A 15,767-nucleotide genomic window follows, 5' to 3' on the forward strand; every position below is an offset into this window, starting at 1 on the left:
AAGGGTAGGCTACCACAGATGCCTTTCAGAGAGTGCCACGAGGTCAGAGATCTGCTGCAGTGCCCATGGCTGACATAAGAGCTACAACATCAGCACCTGCCGCCACAGCATCAGTGCCACCTCCAGTGGCTACTCCACCAGCTCCAACAACTTCAACAAATGCATTCATCCTTGGAGTCCTCTCAACACCTCCTCCCAAAGATCAAGCCTAGAGAGACGCATAGCACTATGCATTTTCAAACTTTTTGGTAAAGTTGTTGCCAAAGGGGGGAAATGTATAGATCATAGGCTTCGAGAGAGAGAGAGCTTTGCTTCTTTTGCTTTCTTTTGCTTTTTGGTTGATACTTTTGTGTGCTTGCTTAATACTCTATGTCTATGTGTGTGAGATACTTGTATGATCATGTGTTTGATCATATCCTACATTAATACTTGCGCTTGAATGATGTTATCTTTTATATCTCTTGTATGATCATTCACTTTGCCTTGGAGATGAGTGCATGTTCTTACTTTCTATCATTTTGAGCGCTCCACCAAGATGTATGTGACATGGAAGAGTAACCCATGATCCTAATCGATTGTGCATTTGCATTCAAAAGAAAATTTTAAATAATGCACAAATTTAGGGGGATCTCTTGCTTATCACATACTTCTCAAAGCGACAATGTATTTAAATCTTATTATCATTTGTCAAAACTTTGATCTATATGTTGTCATCAATTACCAAAAAGGGGGAGATTGAAAGTGCAACTATCCCTGGGTGGTTTTGGTAATTCCTAACAACATATAGCTCATTGAACTAATGCTCTTTCAAGATGATCATTTTAGAAAGTTCAATGATTGGCATGGCATGGACTAGGAACGTGGACCCCTCAAAATGCTAAGGACACATATTGGCTCAAGCTCAAGACTCTACTTTTTCATTTTAGTGATCCAAGAACACATTTAGTCCATAGGAAAAGCCAATACTATTAAAAGGGGATGAGGTGTTGCTTAATGGCTTGCTTGCTCAAAATGCTTAGTGATATGCTCCAAAAGCCCTCAACCACTTCCTCATATACACATATGTCCCAAACCAAAAGTCAAACTCGGCCCCACCGATTTGATCTATCCGGCGCCACCGAGTTCATTTGACATAGCCACTGCCATAAACCCTAGTCAGTTTGGTGTCAGCGATAGGGATCTCGGTCTCACCAAGATGGGATTGCAAACTCTTTGTTTCCCTTCGTAACATTTCGGTCTAACCGAGATGAGTGATCGGTCCCACCGAGTTCGCAACGCAAACTCTCTGTTTCCCTTTCGTAACATTTTGGTCTCACCGAAATGAGCGATTCGGTCCCACCGAGTTTGCCTGACCAACTCTCTGTTTGCCTATTACAGAAATCGGTCCCACCGAGTTTATGTGATCGGTCTCACCGAGATTACGTTATGCCCTAACCCTAATGAATTGGTCCCACCTAGTTGACATGTCGGTCCCACCGAAAAGCCTAACGTTCACATTTTGAACCAAATTGGTCTGATCGAGTTTTGTGATTCGGTCCCACCGAGTTTGGTAAATTGTGTGCAGCGGTTAGATTTTGTGTGGAGGCTATATATACCCCTTCACCCACTCTTCATTCGTGGAGAGAGCCATCAGACCGTGCCTACACTTCCAGTATACATTTTCTGAGAAAGAACCACCTACTCATGTGTTGAGACCAAGATATTCCATTCCACCAAATCCAAATCAGTGAGAGAGAGTTGAGTGTTGGGGAGACTATCATTTGAAGCACAAGAGCAAGGAGTTCATCATCAACACGCCATTTATTACCTTTTGGAGAGTGGTGTCTCCTAGATTGGTTAGGTGTCACTTGGGAGCCTCCGACAAGATTGTGGAGTTGAACCAAGGAGTTTGTAAGGGCAAGGAGATCGCCTACTTCATGAAGATCTACCCAAGTGAGGCAAGTCCTTCGTGGGCAATGCAACCGTTACCCTTTGTGGGTTGAAGTCTCCATCAACGTGGATGTACGATAGCACCACCTATCGGAACCATGCCAAAAATCTCCGTGTCTACATTGCGTTTGCTCCCTCCAAACTCCTCCCTTTACCTTCATGTGCAATGTTTTTACATTCCGCTGCTATACTCTTAGACTTGCATGTGTAGGTTGATTACTTGACTTGTGCTAAGTTGCTAAAATTTGCCAAGACTTAAGGGAAAAGGCTAGATTTTTATTTGATCAAGTATTCTAATCACCCCCCCCCTCTAGACATACTTTGGATCCTACATGTTTTCTAGCCACAAAGTCATTTTTATCATACCTTTTATTCTTAGGTTGTGGGTTATCAAGATCAACAGGTGGTTCTAACTCAACATCATTGTCTGGTTCTTTACTATTTGGTTGACTATTTTCTTCAACATCAGCATTATCTTTTTCATTATCACTAGGTGAATGTTCATTACCAGACTGAGCTTCAGCATCAGAGATAGAAGTTTCATTATCATTATCAGGAGGTTTCTCTATTTTAGGTTCACTGGGAGCATGCATAGTCCTATCATTTTTCTTCTTCTTTTTCTTTCTAGAAGAACTAGGTGCAGTGGTGTTGTTCCTTTGTGAATCCTGTTCAATTCTTTTTGGGTGTCCCTCAGGATAAAGTGGTTCCTGAGTCATTTTGCCTCCTCTAGTTGCAACTCTAATAGCAAAGTCATGTATATTATTATTCATTTCATCTAGCAACTCTCTTTGAGATTTAGCAACTTGTTCTAACTGGGTTTGTACCATAGAAGCATGCTTTCCAACACCTCTAGCATCATTTGAGCTTCTAAATAACAAGTCACTCAAGCGAGCAATCATATCAGAATTGTATTGTAATTGTTTCATAACATTTGCATTGAAGTGATCTTGTTTTCTAATATTGCTTTCAAACTCATAAAGGCATTGGCTAGGATGCATATTGTGAGGATTGGCATTATCATTGAACTTCATAAGAGAATTTACCTCTACCACCTTAGGAGGTGGTGATGTATTGAGCCCATGTATTTCTTCAATAGGAGGTAAATTTTTAACATCCTCAGCTTTAATACATTTTTCCTTCATAGATTTCTTTGCCTCTTGCATATCTTCAGGACTGAGATATAATATACCCATCTTCTCTGGAGTGGGTTTAGCCGGTGGTTCAGGAAGAGTCCAATCATCACAATTTTTCAATATGTTATTCAATAATTCTTCAGCTTGACCAACAGTTCGTTGCCCGAAAGCACAACCAGCATAACTATCTAGGAAATCCCTAGAAGCATCGGTTAGTCCATTATAGAAGATACCAAGTATTTCATTTTTCTTAAGAGGATGATCATGCAAAGCATTAAGTAATTGGCAAAAAAGCCTTCCCCAAGCTTGTGGGAGACTCTCTTCTTTAATTTATACAAAGTTAAATATTTCCTGCAAGGCAGCTTGTTTCTTATGAGCAGGGAAATATTTTTCGGAGAAATAATAAATCATATCCTGGGGACTACGCACACAACCAGGAGCAAGAGTATTATACCAAGCTTTAGCATCACCCTTTAATGAGAAAGGAAATAATTTGAGAATAAAGTAATAGGGAGTTTTCTCATCATGAGTAAAAAGGGTGGCTATGTCATTCAACTTAGTAAGATGTGCCAAAATAGTTTCAGTTTCATAACCATGGAAAGGATCAGATTTAACCAAAGTAATTAACTTTGGGTCGACAGAGAATTCATAATCCTTATCATCAATAAAGATAGGTGAAGTAGCAAACTTAGGATCATATTTCATTCTAGCATTCAGAGATTTTTCTTTATACTTGCATAATAATTTCTCTAGATCATCTCTATCCCTACAAGCAAGAATATCTCTAGTTGTCTCCTCATTCATAACATAACCTTCCGGTACCTTAGGCAATTCATATCTAGGAAGGCTAGTTCTAGCAGGTGTTTCAGGAGTTTCAGTTTCAAGCTCATCATCAGATTCAACAACATCATGTTGTATTACTCTAGCAATTTGTTTATCAAGAAATTCACCTAGTGGCACATCATCATTATCAAGCAAGGTACTAGCATCATCATAAACATTATCCATAGCAGAAGTAGCATCATCAATAACTTGCGACATATCAGAATTAATAGCATGTGGTGGTGTTGCAAGTTTACTTATAACAGAAGGTGAATCTAAAGCAGAGCTGGATGGCAGTTCCTTACCTCCCCTCGTCTTTGAGGGAAAAATCTTAGTATTTGCATCCTTCAGATTCTTCATAGTGATAAATTGATAATAATCCCAAGTGACTCAACAAATATAGCTATGCTCCCCGGCAACGGCGCCAGAAAAAGGTCGATAACCCACAAGTATAGGGGATCGCAACAGTTTTCGAGGGTAGAGTATTCAACCCAAATTTATAGATTCGACACAAGGGGAGCCAAAGAATATTTGAAGGTATTAGCAGTTGAGTTGTCAATTCAACCACACCCGGAGATTAATTATCTGCAGTAGAGTGATCAGTAGCAAACTAGTATGATAGTTTTGATAATAGTAGCAGCAACAACGGTAACGGTAACAGTGATAGCAATAATTTTGTAGCAAGTGTAACAGTAACAATAGCAGTAGTAACTTAGCAAGAACAATATAGGATAAATTCGTAGGCATTGGATCAGTGACTTGTTGGATGATATTCATCATGAGACAGTTTATAACCTAGGGTGATACGGCACTAGCTCCAGCTCATCAATATAATGTAGGAATGTATTCCGTAAATAGTCATACGTGCTTATGGAAAGAACTTGCATGACATCTTTTGTCTTACCCTCCCGTGGCAGCGGGGTCCTATTGGAAACTAAGGGATATTAAGGCCTCCTTTTAATAGAGAACCGGAACAAAGCATTAACACACGGTGAATACATGAACTCCTCAAACTACGGTCATCACCAGGAGTGGTCCCGACTATTGTCACACCAGGGTTACCGGATCATAACACATGGTAGGTGACTATAACTTGCAAGATCGTATCTAGAACATGGATATAATAGTGATAGCATAAACGGTTCATATCTGAAATCATGGCACCCGGGCCCAAAGTGACAAGCATTAAGCATGGCAAAGTCATAGCAACATCAATCTTAGACCATAGTGGATACTAGGGATCAAGCCCTAACAAAACTAACTCGATTACATGATGAATATCATCCAACTTCTCACCGACCATGAGCCTACGAAGGAATTACTCACTCCCGGTGGGGAGCATCATGGAATTGGCGATGGAGAAGGGTTGGTGATGACGAAGAACGAAGATCCCCCTCTCCGGAGCCCCAAACGGACTCCAAATCTGGCCTTCCGATGAAGAACAGGATGTGATGGCGGCTCCGTCTCGTGGATCGTGATAATTCTTTCTACCTGGTTTTTTTGGAAAAATAGGATTTTATAGCGTCGGTTTCAGGGTATGTGGGTCCACTAGGTGGGGACAACCCACCTGGGTGCGCCAGGAGAGGAGGGCGCGCCCTGGTGGGTTGTGCCCACCAGGTGCCCCTCTCCGGTAGGTCTTGGCTCCAGAAATTCTTGTTTCTTGTATAAAAATTCCTCACAAAGTTTTGTTCCATTCCGAGAACTTTTATTTCTGCACAAAAACAACACCATGGTAGTTCTGCTAAAAACAACGTTAGTCCGGGGTTAGTTTCATTCAAATCATGCAAATTAGAGTCCAAAACAAGAGGAAAAGCGTTAGGAAAAGTAGATACATTGGAGACGTATCAGACTTGCAGAGCCGTTGGTGCATGCGCCATCCGGGGGCTAATTTCTTCTTGCGGTTCAGAAATAAGAACCTGATGAATCTGTTCAAACAACTCTGCAAGCAGAACCAGCTATGGAAGTACAATTTGATACGTGATAGACTTAATGTGTGCACGTAGAGACATGTTAGGGACAGGAAAGCTGCAAGAGATGCAGCGGTGAGGGCATGTTGAAGTAGTAGCTGCACAGTTAGCAACAGGAACAGCAGCCGTGGAGGAGGAACATGTTGGGCTCTGTGACTTCCTTGGATTTGACCCACCTGGTACTAGGAGAAGGCTCGGGAGGTCGATTAAAACCTTCCAGCAGTGGACAAAGCATGAGCCTCTGGAGAGGTGGTCTTTGCTGCATGACACACATGGAGCAAGGTACGGTGTCATGACTACCAACCTCGCACAAACATACAACTTTGTCCTTAGAGGAAACCGGGCATTGCCACTTACATCCATCGTTGAGGATATTTTCTATGGCACTGTGAAGTATTTCAGAGATAGACGTTAAAAAGCAGAGTAGCATATCTTGAACAACCCAAGCACATGTTACTGTGAAAGATTTATGAAGTACATGGATGAAAAGATGGAAAAAGCTAGGTCACACACTGTAGTCGCCATTGGTAATCAAGAAAGAAGGTTTGAGGTTCGCTTAGCTAACAACAAATTCGGATGTGCAAATCAGCTGTGGACGCATGAGGTGAAAATTGGAAATGAAGTCTGGCCAACATGTGAGTGCACATGCAACAAACTAAAGTTGCTTCACCTACCATGCTCCCATGTACTTGCTGCTTGCGGGCAGCTTGGAATGGACGCAATCTCGTTCGTGTCTCCATATTTTTTGAAAGAGTCCGTCCTCAATACCTAGACAGGTGAGTTGCTGGGATTTCGCTCAATGGGTAACTTCAACACCGTCAATCCTGTTGAAAGGCGGTATATTCTAGACCGAGGGAATATGTGTACAAGTACAGGTAGACGACAGTGTCGACGCATCCGGGATGATATGGATGAATATGAAGTGGGATGCCCCACTATGCAATGCATTCTATGCAATGAATTTTGCCATAGGGGCACTAATTGTCCCACTTTCTTCACTACTAGTGGTACTGGGCGTGGACGAGGCAACCGGGGACGAAGAGGAGGAAGAGGAGGAAGAGGAAGAGGAAGAAACTAGGTTGCGTTGAAATTTGTAAGTGTGGCATTATGTTTGCAATTTGTATTAAGTGTGACACTATGTTCTAAATTTGTATTAAGTGTGGCACTATGTTCTAAATTTGTATTAAGTGTGGCACTATGTTTGAAATTTGTATTAAGTGTGGCACTATGTTCTAAATTCGTATTAAGTGTGGCACTATGTTTGAAATTTGTATTGAGTGTGGCACTATGTTTGAAATTTGTATGCGTAGGAATGGCGGGAATGTGGTTGCTTAATCCGGACATTGATAGAAACCATCGTGCTACGATAGGTTATGAGCGCAAGCTTGAGCCCCATGTCACTCGCACTCAAAGGGAAGACTGGAGGATACACCAGGGATGGTTTGACTGGTACGTGCTTTATTTATTTCCTTCAAGCATAATGGGACACACATATTCTACCTATGTATGTGTGAGATTTATATCTACCTATGTATGTGATAGACATATTTCTACCTATGTATGCGAGAGACATATTTCTATTAATTTGCATTGTTATTCGAGTTACATTTCCAGAGAGACTGCTACGGATAATTAAGACATCTGAATTAAACAGTATGAATGAGCTTAAATAATACAACATACAAATTACATGAAGACATCATCGTCATCCTCCGTCGATGCAACACTCTTGCCCTTCAACGATGCGGCACTCTTGGCGTTGGACGATGTAGGTGTCCTGGCCTTGGTGCTCGGCATGAAGATATTGTCTTCATCTTTGCTGTCGACAGTCCATAAATAAGTATGTTCTGCTGCATTCTTTAGGAAAGTTTCACCCTTATTGTTGGGGAACGTAGCAATAATTCAAAAAAATTCCTACGTGTCACCAAGATCAATCTAGGAGATGCTAGCAATGAGAGAGAGGGAGTGCATCTTCATACCCTTGAACACCGCTAAGCGGAAGCGTTACAAGAGCGCGGTTGGTGGAGTCGTACTCGCGGCGATTCAAATCGCGGAAGATCCGATCTAGCGCCGAACGGACGGCGCCTCCGCGTTCAACACACGTACAGCTCGGGGACGTCTCCTCCTTCTTGATCCAGCAAGGGGAGAGGAGAAGTTGAGGGAGAACTCCAGCAGCACGACGGCATGGTGGCGATGGAGCTCGTGGTTCTTCGGCAGAGCTTCGCTAAGCACTACGAAGGAGGAGGAGCTGTTGGAGGAGGAGAGGGCTGCGCCAGGCAAGGGGTGCGGCTGCCCTCTCTCTCCCTCACTATATATAGGGGGAAGGGGGTGGAGGAGGCGCCCTAGGGTTCCCTAGGGGAGGGGCGGCGGCCACAGGGGAAACCCTAGATGGGTTTGGGCGCCCCCACCCCTAGGAAACTTGCCCCCCAAGCCGCGAGGGGTGGCTGCCCTAGGGGAGGCGCCCCCACCTCTCCACATTAAGTGAGATGGGGTGGGAGGGGCGCACAGCCCCTTAGTGGGCTGACGTGCCCCCTCCCCTTGGCCCATAAGGCCCCCCAACGCTTGCCGGGGCCTCCGAAACCCCTTTCGGACACGCTGGTCATCACCCGGTACCCCCGGAACAATTCCGGACTCCAATACCCTTCGTCCAATATATCGATCTTCACCTCCGGACCATTCCGGAGTTCCTCGTCACGTCTGGGATCTCATCCGGGACTCTTAACAACCTTCGGTAAACCACATACTATTTCCCATAACAACTCTAGCGTCACCGAACCTTAAGTGTGTAGACCCTACGGGTTCGGGAACCATGCAGACATGACCGAGACACCTCTCCGGCTAATAACCAATAGCGGGATCTGGATACCCATATTGGCTCCCACATGTTCCACGATGATCTCATTGGATGAACCACGATGTCGGGGATTCAATCAATCCCGTATACAATTCCCTTTGTCCATCGGTATGTTACTTGCCCGAGATTCGATCGTCGGTATCCCCATACCTCATTCAATCTTGTTACCGGCAAGTCTCTTTACTCGTTCCGTAACGCATGATCCCGTGACTAACTTCTTAGTCATATTGAGCTCATTATGATGATGCATTACCGAGTGGGCCCAGAGATACCTCTCCGTCATACAGAGTGACAAATCCCAGTCTTGATTCGTGCCAACCCAACAGACACTTTCGGAGATACCTGTAGTGCACCTTTATAGCCACCCAGTTATGTTGTGACGTTTGGTACACCCAAAGCATTCCTACGGTATCCGGGAGTTGCACAATCTCAGGGTCTAAGGAAACGATACTTGACATTAGAAAAGCTCTAGCAAAACGAACTACACGATCTTGTGCTATGCTTAGGATTGGGTCTTGTCCATCACATCATTCTCCTAATGATGTGATCCCGTTATCAATGACATCCAATGTCCATGGTCAGGAAACCATAACCATCTATTGATCAACGAGCTAGTCAACTAGAGGCTTACTAGGGACATATTACGATCTATGTATTCACACATGTATTACGGTTTCCGGTTAATACAATTATAGCATGAACAATAGACAATTATCATGAACAAGGAAATATAATAATAACCATTTTATTATTGCCTCTAGGGCATATTTCCAATAGTCTCCCACTTGCACTAGAGTCAATAATCTAGTTCACATCACTATGTGATTGTAACAAATCCAACACCCATGGGGTTTGTTCATATCTCGCTTGTGAGAGAGGTTATTAGTCAACGGGTCTGAACCTTTCAGATCCGTGTGTGCTTTACAAATATCTATGTCATCTTGTAGATGCAGCTACCACACGCTACTTGGAGATTTTCCAAATAACTGCTCTACTATACGAATCCAGTTTACTACTCAGAGCCATCCGGATTAGTGTCAAAGTTTGCATCGACGTAACCCTTTATGAAGAACTCTTTTACCACCTCCATAATCGAGAAAATTCCTTAGTCCACTAGTTACTAAGGATAAGTATGACCGCTGTCATGTGATCCATTCCTGGATCACTCTTGTACCCCTTGACTGACTCATGGCAAGGCACACTTCAGGTGCGGCACACAGCATAGCATACTGTAGAGCCTACGTCTAAAGCATAGGGGACGACCTTCGTCCTTTCTCTCTCTTCTGCCGTGGTCAGGTCTTGAGTCTTACTCAACACTCACACCTTGTAACACAGCCAAGAACTCCTTCTTTGCTGATCTATTTTGAACTCCTTCAAAATCTTGTCACGGTATGTATTCATTTGAAAGTACTATTAAGCGTTTTTGATCTATCCTTATAGATCTTGATGCTCAATGTTCAAGTAGCTTAATGCAGGTTTTCCATTGAAAAACACTTTTCAAATAACCCTATATGCTTTCTAGAAATTCTACATCATTTCTGATCAACAATATGTTAACAACATATACTCATCAAAAGTTCTATAGTGCTCCCACTCACTTCTTTGGAAATACAAGTTTCTCATAAACTTTGTATAAACCCAAAATCTTTGATCATCTCATCAAAGCGTACATTCCAACTCCGAGATGCTTATTCCAGTCCTTAGAAGGATTGCTGGAGCTTTGCATACTTGTTAGCATCTTTCAGGATTGACAAAACCTTCTGGTTGTATCACATACAACCTTTCCTCAAGAAAATCATCGAGGAAACAATGTTTTGACATCCTATCTGCAAGATTTCATAAATAATGCAGTAACTGCTAATATAATTCCAACAGACTTTTAGCATCGCTACGAGTGAGAAAGTCTCATCGTAGTCGACTCCTTGAACTTGTCGGAAAACATCTTAACGACAAGTCGAGCTTTCTTAATGGTGACACTTACCATCATTGTCCGTCTTCCTTTTAAAATCCATCTGCACCCAACAGCCTTACGACCATCAAGTAGTTCTTCCAAAGTCTATACTTTGTTTTTATACATGGATCCTCTCTCGGATTTTATGGCCTTGAGCCATTCATCGTAATTCGGGCCCACCATCGCTTCTCCATAGCTCGTAGGTTCATTGTTGTCTAGCAACATGACTTCCAAGACAAGATTACGTACCACTCTGAAGTAGTACGCATCCTTGTCGACCTACGAGGTTTGGTAGTGACTTGATCTGAAGTTTCATGATCACTATCATAAGCTTCCACTTCAATTGGTGTAGGTGCCACAGGAACAACTTCCTGTGCCCTGCTACACACTAGTTGAAGTGACGGTTCAATAACCTCATCAAGTCTCCACCATTCTCCCACTCAATTCTTTCGAGAGAAACTTTTCCTCGAGAAAGGACCCGTTTCTAAAAACAATCACTTTTGCTTCCGGATCTGAAATAGGAGGTATACCCAACTGTTTTGGGTATTTTATGAAGATGCATTTATCCGCTTTGGGTTCGAGCTTATCAGCCTGAAACTTTTTCACATAAGCGTCGAAGCCCCAAACTTTTAAGAAACGACAGCTTAGGTTTCTCTAAACCATAGTTCATACGGTGTCGTCTCAACGGAATTGCGTGGTGCCCTATTAAAGTGAATGCGGTTGTCTCTAATGCCTAGCCCATAAACGATAGTGGTAATTCGATAAGAGACATCATGGTATGCACCATATCCAATAGGGTGCAGTTATGATGTTCGGACACACCATCACACTATGGTGTTCCAGGCGGTATTAGTCTTGAAACAATTTGCACAATGTCTTAATTGTGTGCCAAACTCGTAACTCAGATATTCATCTCTATGATCATATCAAAGACATTTTATCCTCTTGTCATGACGATCTTCAACTTCACTCCGAAATTACTTGAACCTTTCAATAATTTAGACTTGTGTTTCATCAAGTAAATATATTCAGCATCTACTCAAATCATCTGTGAAGTAAGAACATAACGATATCCACTGCGTGCCTCAGCACTCATTGGACTGCACACATCAAAATGTATTACTTCCAACAAGTTGCTTTCTTGTTCCATCTTACTGAAAACGAGGCCTTTCAGTCATCTTGCCCATGTGGTATGATTTGCATGTCTCAAGTGATTCAAAATCAAGTGAGTCCAAACGATCCATCTGTATGGAGTTTCTTCATGCATATATAGCAATAGACATGGTTCGCATGTCTCAACCTTTTCAAAAACGAGTGAGTCCAAAGATCCATCAACATGGAGCTTCTTCATGCGTTTTATACCAATATGACTCAAATGGCAGTGCCACAAGTATGTGGTACTATCATTACTATCTTATATCTTTTGGCATGAACATGTGTATCACTACGATCGAGATTCAATAAACCATTCATTTTAGGTGCAAGACCATTGAAGGTATTATTCAAATAAACAGAGTAACCATTATTCTCCTTAAATGAATAACTGTATTGCGATAAACATAATCCAATCATGTCTATGCTCAACGCAAACACCAAATAACAATTATTTAGGTTTAACACCAATCCCGATGGTAGAGGGAGCGTGAGACATTTGATCACATCAACTTTGGAAACACTTCCAACACATATCGTCATCTCACCTTTAGCTAGTTTCCGTAGCCTCTTATTTCGAGTTACTAACACTTAGCAACCGAACCCGTATTTATTACCCTGGTGCTACTAGGAGTACTAGTAAAGTACACATTAATATAACATATATCCAAAATACTTCTGTCGACCTTGCCAGCCTTCTTATCTACCAAGTATCTAGGGTAGTTCTGCTTCAGTGACCGTTCCCCTCATTACAGAAGCACTTAGTCTCGGGTTTGGGTTCAACCTTGGGTTTCTTCTAGAGCAGCAACTGATTTGCCATTTCATGAAGTATCCCTTCTTTCCCTTGCCCTTCTTGAAACTAGTGGTTTTACTAACCATCAACAATTGATGCTCCTACTTGATTTCTACTTTCGCGGCGTCGAACATCGCGAATTGCTCAAGGATCATCATGTCTATCCCTGATATGTTATAGTTCATCACGAAGCTCTAATAGCTTGGTGGCAGTGACTATGGAGAACCATCACTATATCATCTGGAAGATTAACTCCCACTCGATTCAAGCGATTGTAGTACTCAGACAATCTGAGCACATGCTCAACGATTGAGCTTTTCTCCCTTAGTTTGCAGGCTTAAGAAACTTTGTCAGAGGTCTCATACCTGTTGACGTGGGCACTAGTCTGGAATCCCAATTTCAGTCTTTGGAACATCTCATATGTTCTGCGACGTTTCAAAAACGTCTTTGGCGCCTCAATTCTAAACCGTTAGCATTACGCACTGAACTATCACGTAGTCATCAAAATGTGTATGTCAGATGTTCGCAACATCCACACACGACGCTCGAGGTTCAACACACCGAGCGGTGCATTAAGGACATAAGCCTTCTGCGCAGCAATGAGGATAATCCTCATTTACGGACCCAGTCCGCATAATTTCTACTATCAACTTTCAACTAAATTTTCTCTAGGAACATATCTTAAACAGTAGAACCAAAGCGTAAGCTACGACATAATTTGCAAAGTCCTTTTGACTAAGTTCATGATAATTAAGTTCATCTGATTATTTAATGAACTCCCACTTAGATAGACATCCCTCTAGTCATCTAAGTGATACATGATCCGAATCGACTAGACTGTGTCCGATCATCACGTGTGATGGACTAGTCATCATCGGTGAACATCTTCATGTTGATCGTATCTACTATACGACTCATGTTCGACCTTTCGGTCTCTTGTGTTCCGAGGCCATGTCTGTACATGCTAGGCTCGTCAAGTCGACCTAAGTGTTTTGCATGTGTAAATCTGGCTTACACCCGTTGTATGCGAATGTTAGAACTATCACACCCGATCATCACGTGGTGCTTCGAAACAACGAACCTTCGCAACGGTGCACAGTTAGGGGGAACACATCTCTTGAAATTTTAGTGAGGGATCATCTTATTTATGCTACCATCGTTCTAAGCAAATAAGATGTAAACATGAAAAACATCACATGCAAATCATAAAGTGACATGATATGGCCAATATCATCTTGCGCCTTTGATCTCCATCTTCGAGGCGCGACATGATACCTTCATCACCGGCATGACACCATGATCTCCATCATCATGATCTCCATCATCGTGTCTTCATGAAGTTGTCTCGCCAACTATTACTTCTACTACTATGGCTAACGGTTAGCAATAAAGTAAAGTAATTACATGGCGTATTTCATTGACACGCAGGTCATACAATAAATTAAGACAACTCCTATGGCTCCTGCCGGTTGTCATACTCATCGACATGCAAGTCGTGATTCCTATTACAAGAACATGATCAATCTCATACATCACATATATATATATATAATTCATCACATCCTTTTGGCCATATCACATCACATAGCATACCCTGCAAAAACAAGTTAGACGTCCTCTAATTGTTGTTGCATGTTTTACGTGGCTGCTATGGGTTTCTAGCAAGAACGTTTCTTACCTACGCAAAAGCCACAACGGGGATATGCCAATTGCTATTTACCCTTCATAAGGACCCTCTTCATCGAATCCGATCCGACTAAAGTGGGAGAGACAGACACCCGCTAGCCACCTTATGCATCAAGTGCATGTCAGTCGGTGGAACCTGTCTCACGTAAGAGTACGTGTAAGGTCGGTCCGGGCCACTTCATCCCACAATGCCACCGAATCAAGATAAGACTAGTAACGGTAAGAAAATTGAACAAATCATCGCCCAAAACTACTTTGTGTTCTACTCGTGCATAGAATCTACGCATAGACCTAGCTCATGATGCCATTGTTGGGGAACGTAGCAATAATTCAAAAAATTTCCTACGTGTCACCAAGATCAATCTAGGAGATGCTAGCAATGAGAGAGAGGGAGTGCATCTTCATACCCTTGAAGATTGCTAAGCGGAAGCGTTACAAGAACGCGGTTGATGGAGTCGTACTCGCGGCGATTCAAATCGCGGAAGATCCGATCTAGCGCCGAACGGACGGCGCCTCCGTGTTCAACACACGTACAGCCCGGGGACATCTCCTCCTTCTTGATCCAGCAAGGGGAGAGGAGAAGTTGAGGGAGAACTCCAGCAGCACAACGGCATGGTGGCGATGGAGCTCGTGGTTCTCCGGCAGAGCTTCGCTAAGCACTACAGAGGAGGAGGAGCAGTTGGAGGAGGAGAGGGCTGCGCCAGGCAAGGGGTGCGGCTGCCCTCTCTCTCCCTCACTATATATAGGGGGAAGGGGGTGGAGGAGGCGCCCTAGGGTTCCCTAGGGGAGGGGCGGCGGCCACAGGGGAAACCCTAGATGGGTTTGGGCGCCCCCACCCCTAGGAAACTTGCCCCCCAAGCCGCGAGGGGTGGCTGCCCTAGGGGAGGCGCCCCCACCTCTCCACATTACGTGAGATGGGGTGGGAGGGGCGCACAGCCCCTTAGTGGGCTGACGTGCCCCCTCCCCTTGGCCCATAAGTCCCCCCAACGCTTGCCGGGGCCTCCGAAACCCCTTTCGGACACGCTGGTCGTCACCCGGTACCCCCGGAACAATTCCGGACTCCAATACCCTTCGTCCAATATATCGATCTTCACCTCCGGACCATTCCGGAGTTCCTCGTCACGTCAGGGGAGGTTGTTCCGGTAAACCACATACTATTTCCCATAACAACTCTAGCGTCACCGAACCTTAAGTGTGTAGACCCTACGGGTTCGGGAACCATGCAGACATGACCGAGACACCTCTCCGGCTAATAACCAATAGTGGGATCTGGATACCCATATTGGCTCCCACATGTTCCACGATGATCTCATTGGATGAACCATGATGTCGGGGATTCAATCAATCCCGTATACAATTCCCTTTGTCCATCAGTATGTTACTTGCCCGAGATTCGATCGTCGGTATCCCCATACCTCATTCAATCTTGTTACCGGCAAGTCTCTTTACTCGTTCCGTAACGCATGATCCCGTGACTAAC

The sequence above is a fragment of the Aegilops tauschii genome, chromosome 6 (assembly GCF_002575655.3).
Source record: "Aegilops tauschii subsp. strangulata cultivar AL8/78 chromosome 6, Aet v6.0, whole genome shotgun sequence".
NCBI lineage: Eukaryota > Viridiplantae > Streptophyta > Magnoliopsida > Poales > Poaceae > Aegilops > Aegilops tauschii.